Raw genomic sequence first — 12,831 nt, 5'->3', positions numbered from 1 at the left:
GGCCTAACACTGCTACTGCCTATAGAGCGCCCCCTAGTGGCTGCAGCTCTGGCCTAACACTGCTACTGCCTATAGAGCGTCCACTAGTGGCTGCAGCTCTGGCCTAACACTGCTACTGCCTATACAGCGCCCCCTAGTGGCTGCAGCTCTGGCCTAACACTGCTACTGCCTATAGAGCGCCCCCTAGTGGCTGCAGCTCTGGCCTAACACTGCTACTGCCTATAGAGTGCACCCTAGTGGCTGCAGCTCTGGCCTAACACTGCTACTGCCTATAGAGCGTCCACTAGTGGCTGCAGCTCTGGCCTAACACTGCTACTGCCTATAGAGCATTCCCTAGTGGCTGCAGCTCTGGCCTAACACTGCTACTGCCTATAGAGCACCCCCTAGTGGCTGCAGCTCTGGCCTAACACTGCTACTGCCTATACAGTGCCCCCTAGTGGCTGCAGCTCTGGCCTAACACTGCTACTGCCTATAGAGCACCTCCTAGTGGCTGCAGCTCTGGCCTAACACTGCTGCTGCCTATAGAGCGCCCCCTAGTGGCTGCAGCTCTGGCCTAACACTGCTACTGCCTATAGAGCACCCCTAGTGGCTGCAGCTCTGGCCTAACACTGCTACTGCCTATAGAGCTCCCCCTAGTGGCTGCAGCTCTGGCCTAACACTGCTACTGCCTATAGAGCGTCCACTAGTGGCTGCAGCTCTGGCTTAACACTGCTACTGCCTATAGAGTGTCCCCTAGTGGCTGCAGCTCCGGCCTAACACTGCTACTGCCTATAGAGTGTCCCCTAGTGGCTGCAGCTCCGGCCTAACACTGCTACTGCCTATAGAGCGCCCCCTAGTGGCTGCAGCTCTGGCCTAACACTGCTACTGCCTATAGAGCGCCCTCTAGTGGCTGCAGCTCTGGCCTTACACTGCTACAGCCTATAGAGCACCCCCTAGTGGCTGCAGCTCGAGCCTAACACTGCTACTGCCTATAGAGCGTCCCCTAGTGGCTGCAGCTCTGGCCTAACACTGCTACTGCCTATAGAGCGCCCCCTAGTGGCTGCAGCTCTGGCCTAACACTGCTACTGCCTATAGAGCGCCCCCTAGTGGCTGCAGCTCTGGCCTAACACTGCTACTGCCTATAGAGCACCCCCTAGTGGCTGCAACTCTGGCCTAACACTGCTACTGCCTATAGAGCACCCCCTAGTGGCTGCAGCTCTGGCCTAACACTGCTACTGCCTATAGAGAACCCCCCCCCCCCTAGTGGCTGCAGCTCTGGCCTAACACTGCTACTGCCTATAGAGCGCCCCCTAGTGGCTGCAGCTCTGGCCTAACACTGCTACTGCCTATAGAGCGCCCCCTAGTGGCTGCAGCTCTGGCCTAACACTGCTACTGCCTATAGAGCACCCCTAGTGGCTGCAGCTCTGGCCTAACACTGCTACTGCCTATAGAGCACCCCCTAGTGGCTGCAGCTCTGGCCTAACTCTGCTACTGCCTATAGAGCTCCCCCTAGTGGCTGCAGCTCTGGCCTAACACTGCTACTGCCTATAGAGCACCCCCTAGTGGCTGCAGCTCTGGCCTAACTCTGCTACTGCCTATAGAGCGCCCCCTAGTGGCTGCAGCTCTGGCCTAACACTGCTACTGCCTATAGAGCGCCCCCTAGTGGCTGCAGCTCTGGCCTAACACTGCTACTGCCTATAGAGCGCCCTCTAGTGGCTGCAGCTCTGGCCTAACACTGCTACTGTCTATAGAGCGCCCCCCCCTAGTGGCTGAAGCTCTGGCCTAACACTGCTACTGCCTATAGAGCGCACCCTAATGGCTGTAGCTCTGGCCTAACACTGCTACTACCTATAGAGTGCCCCCTAGTAGCTACAGCTCTGGCCTAACACTGCTACAGCCTATAGAGCGCCCCCTAGTGGCTGCAGCTCTGGCCTAACACTGCTACTGCCTATAGAGCGCCCCTTAGTGGCTGCAGCTCTGGCCTAACACTGCTACTGCCTATAGAGCGCCCCCTAGTGGCTACAGCTCTGGCCTAACACTGCTACTGCCTATAGAGCGCCCCCTAGTGGCTGCAGCTCTGGCCTAATACTGCTACTGCCTATAGAGCGCCCCCTAGTGGCTGCAGCTCTGGCCTAACACTGCTACTGCCTATAGAGCGCCCCCTAGTGGCTGCAGCTCTGGCCTAACACTGCTACTGCCTATAGAGCGCTCCCTAGTGGCTACAGCTCTGGCCTAATACTGCTACTGCCTATAGAGCGCCCCCTAGTGGCTGCAGCTCTGGCCTAACACTGCTACTGCCTATAGAGCGCCCCCTAGTGGCTGCAGCTCTGGCCTAACACTGCTACTGCCTATAGAGCGCCCCCTAGTGGCTGCAGCTCTGGCCTTACACTGCTACTGCCTATAGAGTGCCCCCTAGTGGCTGCAGCTCTGGCCTTACACTGCTACTGCCTATAGAGTGCCCCCTAGTGGCTGCAGCTCTGGCCTAACACTGCTACTGCCTATAGAGCGCCCCCTAGTGGCTGCAGCTCTGGCCTAACACTGCTACTGCCTATAGAGCGCCCCTTAGTGGCTGCAGCTCTGGCCTAACACTGCTACTGCCTATAGAGCGCCCCCTAGTGGCTGCAGCTCTGGCCTAACACTGCTACTGCCTATAGAGCGCCCCCTAGTGGCTGCAGCTCTGGCCTAACACTGCTACTGCCTATAGAGCTCTTCCTAGTGGCTGCAGCTCTGGCCTAACACTGCTACTGCCTATAGAGCGCCCTCTAGTGGCTGCAGCTCTGGCCTAACACTGCTACTGCCTATAGAGCGCCCTCTAGTGGCTGCAGCTCTGGCCTAACACTGCTATTGCCTATAGAGAGCCCCCTAGTGGCTGCAGCTCTGGCCTAACACTGCTACTGCCTATAGAGCGCCCCCTAGTGGCTGCAGCTCTGGCCTAAAACTGCTACTGCCTATAGAGCACCCCTAGTGGCTGCAGCTCTGGCCTAACACTGCAACTGCCTATAGAGCACCCCCTAGTGGCTGCAGCTCTGGCCTAACACTGCTACTGCCTATAGAGTGCCCCCTAGTGGCTGCAGCTCTGGCCTAACACTGCTACTGCCTATAGAGCGCCCCCTAGTGGCTGCAGCTCTGGCCTTACACTGCTACTGCCTATAGAGTGCCCCCTAGTGGCTGCAGCTCTGGCCTTACACTGCTACTGCCTATAGAGTGCCCCCTAGTGGCTGCAGCTCTGGCCTAACACTGCTACTGCCTATAGCGCGCCCCCTAGTGGCTGCAGCTCTGGCCTAACACTGCTACTGCCTGTAGAGTGCCACCTAGTGGCTGCAGCTCTGGCCTAACACTGCTACTGACTATAGAGCACCCCCTAGTGGCTGCAGCACTGGCCTAACACTGCTACTGCCTATAGAGCGTCCCCTAGTGGCTGCAGCTCTGGCCTAACACTGCAACTGCCTATAGAGCACCCCCTAGTGGCTGCAGCTCTGGCCTAACACTGCTACTGCCTATAGAGCACCCCCTAGTGGCTGCAGCTCTGGCCTAACACTGCTACTGCCTATAGAGCGCCCTCTAGCGGCTGCAGCTCTGGCCTAACACTGCTACTGAATATAGAGTGCCCCCTAGTGGCTGCAGCTCTGGCCTAACACTGCTACTGCCTATAGAGTGCCCCCTAGTGGCTGCAGCTCTGGCCTAACACTGCTACTGCCTATAGAGTGCCCCCTAGTGGCTGCAGCTCTGGCCTAACACTGCTACTGCCTATAGAGCGCCCCCTAGTGGCTGCAGCTCTGGCCTAACACTGCTACTGCCTATAGAGCGTCCACTAGTGGCTGCAGCTCTGGCCTAACACTGCTACTGCCTATACAGCGCCCCCTAGTGGCTGCAGCTCTGGCCTAACACTGCTACTGCCTATAGAGCGCCCCCTAGTGGCTGCAGCTCTGGCCTAACACTGCTACTGCCTATAGAGCACCTCCTAGTGGCTGCAGCTCTGGCCTAACACTGCTGCTGCCTATAGAGCGCCCCCTAGTGGCTGCAGCTCTGGCCTAACACTGCTACTGCCTATAGAGCACCCCTAGTGGCTGCAGCTCTGGCCTAACACTGCTACTGCCTATAGAGCGCCCCCTAGTGGCTGCAGCTCTGCCTAACACTACTACTGCCTATAGAGCGTCCCCTAGTGGCTGCAGCTCTGGCCTAACACTGCTACTGCCTATAGAGCTCCCCCTAGTGGCTGCAGCTCTGGCCTAACACTGCTACTGCCTATAGAGCGTCCACTAGTGGCTGCAGCTCTGGCTTAACACTGCTACTGCCTATAGAGTGTCCCCTAGTGGCTGCAGCTCTAGCCTAACACTGCTACTGCCTATAGAGCGTCCCCTAGTGGCTGCAGCTCTGGCCTAACACTGCTACTGCCTATAGAGCGCTCCCTAGTGGCTACAGCTCTGGCCTAACACTGCTACTGCCTATAGAGCGCTCCCTAGTGGCTACAGCTCTGGCCTAACACTGCTACTGCCTATAGAGCACGCCCTAGTGGCTGCAGCTCTGGCCTAACACTGCTACTGCCTATAGAGCGCCCCCTAGTGGCTACAGCTCTGGCCTAACACTGCTACTGCCTATAGAGCGCCCCCTAGTGGCTGCAGCTCTGGCCTAATACTGCTACTGCCTATAGAGCGTCCCCTAGTGGCTGCAGCTCTGACCTAACACTGCTACTACTTATAGAGTGCCCCCTAGTGGCTGTAGCTCTGGCCTAACACTGCTACTGCTTATAGAGCTCCCCCTAGTGGCTGCAGCTCTGACCTAACACTGCTACTGCCTATAGAGCGTCCCCTAGTGGCTGTATCTCTGGCCTAATACTGCTACTGCCTATAGAGCGCCCCCTAGTAGCTGTAGCTCTGGCCTAATACTGCTACTGCCTATAGAGCATCCCCTAGTGGCTGCAGCTCTGGCCTAACACTGCTACTGCTTATAGAGTGCCCCCTAGTGGCTGTAGCTCTGGTCTAACACTGCTGCTGCTTATAGAGCACCCCCTAGTGGCTGCAGCTCTGGCCTAACACTGCTACTGCCTATAGAGCTCCCCCTAGTGGCTGCAACTCTGGCCTAACACTGCTACTGACTATAGAGCGCACCCTAGTGGCTGCAGCTCTGGCCTAACATGGCTACTGCCTATAGAGCTCCCCCTAGTGGCTGCAACTCTGGCCTAACACTGCTACTGACGATAGAGCGCACCCTAGTGGCTGCAGCTCTGGCCTAACACGGCTACTGCCTATAGAGCTCCCCCTAGTGGCTGCAACTCTGGCCTAACACTGACACTGCCTATAGAGCCCCCCTAGTGGCTGCAGCTCTGGCCTAACACTGCTACTGCCTATAGAGCTCCCCCTAGTGGCTGCAACTCTGGCCTAACACTGCTACTGCCTATAGAGCACCCCCTAATGGCTGTAGCTCTGGCCTAACACTGCTACTGCCTATAGAGAGTGTCCTAGTGGCTGCAGCTCTGGCCGAACACTGCTACTGCCTATAGAGAGTGTCCTAGTGGCTGCAGCTCTGGCCGAACACTGCTACTGCCTATAGAGCGCCCCCTACTGGCTGCATGCAGATCTGGCATAACACTGCTACTGCCTATAGAGCCCCACCGTGGCTGCAGCTCTGGCCTTACACTGCTACTGCCTATAAAGCTCCCCCCAGTGGCTGCAGCTCTAGCATAACGGTGCTACTGCCTATAGAGCACCCCCTAGTGGCTGCAGCTCTGGCCTAACACTGCTACTGCCTATAGAGCACCCCCCTAGTGGCTGCAGCTCTGGCCTAACACTGCTACTGCCTATAGAGCGCCCCCTAGTGGCTGCAGCTCTGGCCTAACACTGCTACTGCCTATAGAGCGCCTTCTAGTGGCTGCAGCGCTGGCCTAACACTGCTGCTGCCTATAGAGTGCCTCCTAGTGGCTGCAGCTCTGGCCTAACACTGCTACTGCCTATAGAGCACCTCCTAGTGGCTGCAGCGCTGGCCTAATACTGCTACTGCCTATAGAGCGCACCCTAGTGGCTGCAGCTCTGGCCTAACACTGCTACTGCCTATAGAGCACGCCCTAGTGGCTGCAGCTCTAGCCTAACACTGCTACTGCCTATAGAGCTCCCCCTATTGGCTGCAGCTCTGGCCTAACACTGCTACTGCCTATAGAGCTCCCCCTATTGGCTGCAGCTCTGGCCTAACACTGCTACTGCCTATAGAGCGCCCCCCTAGTGGCTGCAGCTCTGGCCTAACACTGCTACTGCCTATAGAGCGCTCCCTAGTGGCTGCAGCTCTGGCCTAACACTGCTACTGCCTATAGAGCTCCCCCTAGTGGCTGCAGCTCTGGCCTAACACTGCTACTGCCTATAGAGCACCCCCTAGTGGCTGCAGCTCTGGCCTAACACTGCTACTGCCTATAGAGCTCCCCCTATTGGCTGCAGCTCTGGCCTAACACTGCTACTGCCTATAGAGCACCTCCTAGTGGCTGCAGCGCTGGCCTAATACTGCTACTGCCTATAGAGCTCCCCCTAGTGGCTGCAGCTCTGGCCTAACACTGCTACTGCCTATAGAGCGCCCCCTAGTGGCTGCAGCTCCGGCCCAACACTGCTACTGCCTATAGAGCGCCCCCTAGTGGCTGCAACTCTGGCCTAACACTGCTATTGACTATAGAGCGCACCCTAGTGGCTGCAGCTCTGGCCTAACACTGCTACTGCCTATAGAGCGCCCCCTAGTGGCTGCAGCTCTGGCCTAACACTGCTACTGCCTACAGAGCACCCCCTAGTGGCTGCAGCTCTGGCCTAACACTGCTACTGCCTATAGAGCACCCCCTAGTGGCTGCAGCTCTGGCCTAACATTGCTACTGCCTATAGAGCGCCCCCCTAGTGGCTGCAGCTCTGGCCTAACACTACTACTGCCTATAGAGCGCCCCCTAGTGGCTGCAGCTCTGGCCTAACACTACTACTGCCTATAGAGGGCCCCCCAGTGGCTGCAGCTCTGGCCTAACACTGCTACTGCCTATAGAGTTCCCCCTAGTGGCTGCAGCTCTGGCCTAACACTGCTACTGCCTATAGAGCTCCCCCTAGTGGCTGCAGCTCTGGCCTAACACTGCTACTGCCTATAGAGCGCCCCTAGTGGCTGCAGCTCTGGCCTAACACTGATACTGCCTATAGAGCGCCCCCTAGTGGCTTCAGCTCTGGCCTAACACTGCTACTGCCTATAGAGCTCCCCCTAGTAGCTGCAGCTCTGGCCTAACACTGCTACTGCCTATAGAGCACCCCCTAGTGGCTGCAGCTCTGGCCTAACACTGCTACTGCCTATAGAGCTCCCCCTAGTGGCTGCAACTCTGGCCTAACACTGCTACTGACTATAGAGCGCACCCTAGTGGCTGCAGCTCTGGCCTAACACTGACACTGCCTATAGAGCCCCCCTAGTGGCTGCAGCTCTGGCCTAACACTGCTACTGCCTATAGCGTACCCCCTAATGGCTGTAGCTCTGGCCTAACACTGCTACTACCTATAGAGCACCCCCTAGTGGCTGCAGCTCTGGCCAAACACTGCTACTGCCTATAGAGCGCCCCCTAGTGGCTACAGCTCTGGCCGAACACTGCTTCTGCCTATATAGAGTGTCTTAGTGGCTGCAGCTCTGGCCTAACACTGCTACTGCCTATAGAGCCCCACCGTGGCTGCAGCTCTAGCATAACGGTGCTACTGCTTATAGAGTGCCCCCTAGTGGCTGCAGCTTTGGCCTAACACTGCTCCTGCCTATAGAGTGCCCCCTAGTGGCTGCAGCTTTGGCCTAACACTGCTACTGCCTATAGAGCGCCCCCCAGTGGCTGCAGCTCTGGCCTAACACTGCTACTGCCTATAGAGCGCCCCCTAGTGGCTGCAGCTCTGGCCTAACACTGCTACTGCCTATAGAGCGCCCCCTAGTGGCTGCAGCTCTGGCCTAACACTGCTACTAGCTATAGAGCGCCCCCTAGTGGCTGCAGCTCTGGCCTAACACTGATACTGCCTATAGAGTGCCCCCTAGTGGCTGCAGCTCTGGCCTAACACCGCTACTGCCTGTAGAGCGCACACTAGTAGCTGCAGCTCTGGCCTAAAACTGCTACTGCCTATAGAGCGCCCCCTAGTGGCTGCAGCTCTGGCCTAACACTGCTACTGCCTATAGAGCACCCCCTAGTGGCTGCAGCTCTGGCCTTACACTGCTACTGCCTATACAGCGCCCCCTAGTGGCTGCAGCTCTGGCCTAACACTGCTACTGCCTATACAGCGCCCCCTAGTGGCTGCAGCTCTGGACTAACACTGCTACTGCCTATAGAGCCCCACTGTGGCTGCAGCTCTAGCATAACGGTGCTACTGCTTATAGAGTGCCCCCTAGTGGCTGCAGCTCTGGCCTAACACTGCTTCTGCCTATAGAGTGCCCCCTAGTGGCTGCAGCTTTGGCCTAACACTGCTACCGCCTATAGAGCGCCCCCTAGTGGCTGCAGCTCTGGCCTAACACTGCTACTGCCTGTAGAGCGCCCCCTAGTGGCTGCAGCTCTGGCCTAACACTGCTACTGCCTATAGAGCGCCCCCTAGTGGCTGCAGCTCTGGCCTAACACTGCTACTGCCTATAGAGCGCCCCCTAGTGGCTGCAGCTCTGGCCTAACACTGCTACTGCCTATAGAGCACCCCCTAGTGGCTACAGCTCTGGCCTAATACTGCTACTGCCTATAGAGCGCCCCCTAGTGGCTGTAGCTCTGGCCTAACACTGCTACTGCCTATAGAGAGTGTCCTAGTGGCTGCAGCTCTGGCCGAACACTGCTACTGCCTATAGAGAGTGTCCTAGTGGCTGCAGCTCTGGCCGAACACTGCTACTGCCTATAGAGCGCCCCCTACTGGCTGCATGCAGATCTGGCATAACACTGCTACTGCCTATAGAGCCCCACCGTGGCTGCAGCTCTGGCCTTACACTGCTACTGCCTATAAAGCTCCCCCCAGTGGCTGCAGCTCTAGCATAACGGTGCTACTGCCTATAGAGCACCCCCTAGTGGCTGCAGCTCTGGCCTAACACTGCTACTGCCTATAGAGCACCCCCCTAGTGGCTGCAGCTCTGGCCTAACACTGCTACAGCCTATAGAGCGCCCCCTAGTGGCTGCAGCTCTGGCCTAACACTGCTACTGCCTATAGAGCGCCTTCTAGTGGCTGCAGCGCTGGCCTAACACTGCTGCTGCCTATAGAGTGCCTCCTAGTGGCTGCAGCTCTGGCCTAACACTGCTACTGCCTATAGAGCACCTCCTAGTGGCTGCAGCGCTGGCCTAATACTGCTACTGCCTATAGAGCGCACCCTAGTGGCTGCAGCTCTGGCCTAACACTGCTACTGCCTATAGAGCACGCCCTAGTGGCTGCAGCTCTAGCCTAACACTGCTACTGCCTATAGAGCTCCCCCTATTGGCTGCAGCTCTGGCCTAACACTGCTACTGCCTATAGAGCTCCCCCGCAGCTCTGGCCTAACACTGCTACTGCCTATAGAGCGCCCCCCTAGTGGCTGCAGCTCTGGCCTAACACTGCTACTGCCTATAGAGCGCTCCCTAGTGGCTGCAGCTCTGGCCTAACACTGCTACTGCCTATAGAGCTCCCCCTAGTGGCTGCAGCTCTGACCTAACACTGCTACTGCCTATAGAGCTCCCCCTATTGGCTGCAGCTCTGGCCTAACACTGCTACTGCCTATAGAGCGCCCCCCTAGTGGCTGCAGCTCTGGCCTAACACTGCTACTGCCTATAGAGCGCTCCCTAGTGGCTGCAGCTCTGGCCTAACACTGCTACTGCCTATAGAGCTCCCCCTAGTGGCTGCAGCTCTGGCCTAACACTGCTACTGCCTATAGAGCACCCCCTAGTGGCTGCAGCTCTGGCCTAACACTGCTACTGCCTATAGAGCTCCCCCTATTGGCTGCAGCTCTGGCCTAACACTGCTACTGCCTATAGAGCACCTCCTAGTGGCTGCAGCGCTGGCCTAATACTGCTACTGCCTATAGAGCTCCCCCTAGTGGCTGCAGCTCTGGCCTAACACTGCTACTGCCTATAGAGCGCCCCCTAGTGGCTGCAGCTCCGGCCCAACACTGCTACTGCCTATAGAGCGCCCCCTAGTGGCTGCAACTCTGGCCTAACACTGCTACTGACTATAGAGCGCACCCTAGTGGCTGCAGCTCTGGCCTAACACTGCTACTGCCTATAGAGCGCCCCCTAGTGGCTGCAGCTCTGGCCTAACACTGCTACTGCCTACAGAGCACCCCCTAGTGGCTGCAGCTCTGGCCTAACACTGCTACTGCCTATAGAGCACCCCCTAGTGGCTGCAGCTCTGGCCTAACATTGCTACTGCCTATAGAGCGCCCCCCTAGTGGCTGCAGCTCTGGCCTAACACTACTACTGCCTATAGAGCGCCCCCTAGTGGCTGCAGCTCTGGCCTAACACTACTACTGCCTATAGAGGGCCCCCCAGTGGCTGCAGCTCTGGCCTAACACTGCTACTGCCTATAGAGTTCCCCCTAGTGGCTGCAGCTCTGGCCTAACACTGCTACTGCCTATAGAGCTCCCCCTAGTGGCTGCAGCTCTGGCCTAACACTGCTACTGCCTATAGAGCGCCCCTAGTGGCTGCAGCTCTGGCCTAACACTGATACTGCCTATAGAGCGCCCCCTAGTGGCTTCAGCTCTGGCCTAACACTGCTACTGCCTATAGAGCTCCCCCTAGTAGCTGCAGCTCTGGCCTAACACTGCTACTGCCTATAGAGCACCCCCTAGTGGCTGCAGCTCTGGCCTAACACTGCTACTGCCTATAGAGCTCCCCCTAGTGGCTGCAACTCTGGCCTAACACTGCTACTGACTATAGAGCGCACCCTAGTGGCTGCAGCTCTGGCCTAACACTGACACTGCCTATAGAGCCCCCCTAGTGGCTGCAGCTCTGGCCTAACACTGCTACTGCCTATAGCGTACCCCCTTGTGGCTGTAGCTCTGGCCTAACACTGCTACTACCTATAGAGCACCCCCTAGTGGCTGCAGCTCTGGCCAAACACTGCTACTGCCTATAGAGCGCCCCCTAGTGGCTACAGCTCTGGCCGAACACTGCTTCTGCCTATATAGAGTGTCCTAGTGGCTGCAGCTCTGGCCTAACACTGCTACTGCCTATAGAGCCCCACCGTGGCTGCAGCTCTAGCATAACGGTGCTACTGCTTATAGAGTGCCCCCTAGTGGCTGCAGCTTTGGCCTAACACTGCTCCTGCCTATAGAGTGCCCCCTAGTGGCTGCAGCTTTGGCCTAACACTGCTACTGCCTATAGAGCGCCCCCCAGTGGCTGCAGCTCTGGCCTAACACTGCTACTGCCTATAGAGCGCCCCCTAGTGGCTGCAGCTCTGGCCTAACACTGCTACTGCCTATAGAGCGCCCCCTAGTGGCTGCAGCTCTGGCCTAACACTGCTACTAGCTATAGAGCGCCCCCTAGTGGCTGCAGCTCTGGCCTAACACTGATACTGCCTATAGAGTGCCCCCTAGTGGCTGCAGCTCTGGCCTAACACCGCTACTGCCTGTAGAGCGCACACTAGTAGCTGCAGCTCTGGCCTAAAACTGCTACTGCCTATAGAGCGCCCCCTAGTGGCTGCAGCTCTGGCCTAACACTGCTACTGCCTATAGAGCACCCCCTAGTGGCTGCAGCTCTGGCCTTACACTGCTACTGCCTATACAGCGCCCCCTAGTGGCTGCAGCTCTGGCCTAACACTGCTACTGCCTATACAGCGCCCCCTAGTGGCTGCAGCTCTGGACTAACACTGCTACTGCCTATAGAGCCCCACTGTGGCTGCAGCTCTAGCATAACGGTGCTACTGCTTATAGAGTGCCCCCTAGTGGCTGCAGCTCTGGCCTAACACTGCTCCTGCCTATAGAGTGCCCCCTAGTGGCTGCAGCTTTGGCCTAACACTGCTACCGCCTATAGAGCGCCCCCTAGTGGCTGCAGCTCTGGCCTAACACTGCTACTGCCTATAGAGCGCCCCCTAGTGGCTGCAGCTCTGGCCTAACACTGCTACTGCCTATAGAGCGCCCCCTAGTGGCTGCAGCTCTGGCCTAACACTGCTACTGCCTATAGAGCGCCCCCTAGTGGCTGCAGCCCTGGCCTAACACTGCTACTGCCTATAGAGTGCCACCTAGTGGCTGCACTCTGGCCTAACACCGCTACTGCCTGTAGAGCGCACACTAGTAGCTGCAGCTCTGGCCTAACACTGCTACTGCCTATAGAGTGCTCCCTAGTGGCTGCAGCTCTGACCTAACACTGCTACTGCCTATAGAGCGTCCACTAGTGGCTGCAGCTCGGGCCTAACACTGCTGCTGCCTATAGAGCGTCCCCTAGTGGCTGCAGCTCTGGCCTAACACTGCTACTGCCTATAGAGTGCCCCCTAGTGGCTGCAGCTCTGGCCTAACACTGCTACTGCCTATAGAGCACCCCCTAGTGTCTGCAGCTCTGGCCTAACACTGCTAGACGGAGCTTAGGGAGTAAGGCAGGGCCGGGCCGAGGCATAGGCTGGAGAGGCTCCAGCCTCAGGGCGCAGTGTAGGAGAGGGCGCAAAATTCATTGAGCTGTTATTCCTAATTGTGTATGAAGCAGAAAGAAATAAGAAAAGGGGATACATAGCAGTGACTGCACACCAGATAACTAGATATTAAGGTGTTGGGGAGGTTGTGGGCCCTGTGGCGTCTCTTAGTCTAATAGCAATCAGTGTGTGACAGCTGGGGTGGGAGGGATGGAGGGGCGCACTTTGGTGTCTCAGCCTTGGGTGCTGGAGGACCTTGTCCCTGCTCTGGAGTAAGGTTAGTGCTAGGCAGAGCATAAGGGGTAAGGTTAGAGCTTGG

The 12,831-nt window shown here is 57.6% G+C and overlaps 1 protein-coding gene across 1 annotated transcript in view; it reads right to left on the bottom strand.

Annotated features, from left to right (window-relative positions):
* The window catches only part of LOC137504879 (mucin-3B-like), a 28,108-nt gene that overhangs the window by 9,946 nt on the left and 5,331 nt on the right, over nt 1–12,831 (bottom strand). The window lies entirely within an intron of this gene.

This window comes from Hyperolius riggenbachi, chromosome 4 (genome assembly GCF_040937935.1).
Source record: "Hyperolius riggenbachi isolate aHypRig1 chromosome 4, aHypRig1.pri, whole genome shotgun sequence".
NCBI lineage: Eukaryota > Metazoa > Chordata > Amphibia > Anura > Hyperoliidae > Hyperolius > Hyperolius riggenbachi.
Note: the sequence above shows the minus strand (reverse complement) of the source record. Positions and strands in the feature narration are given on the sequence as shown.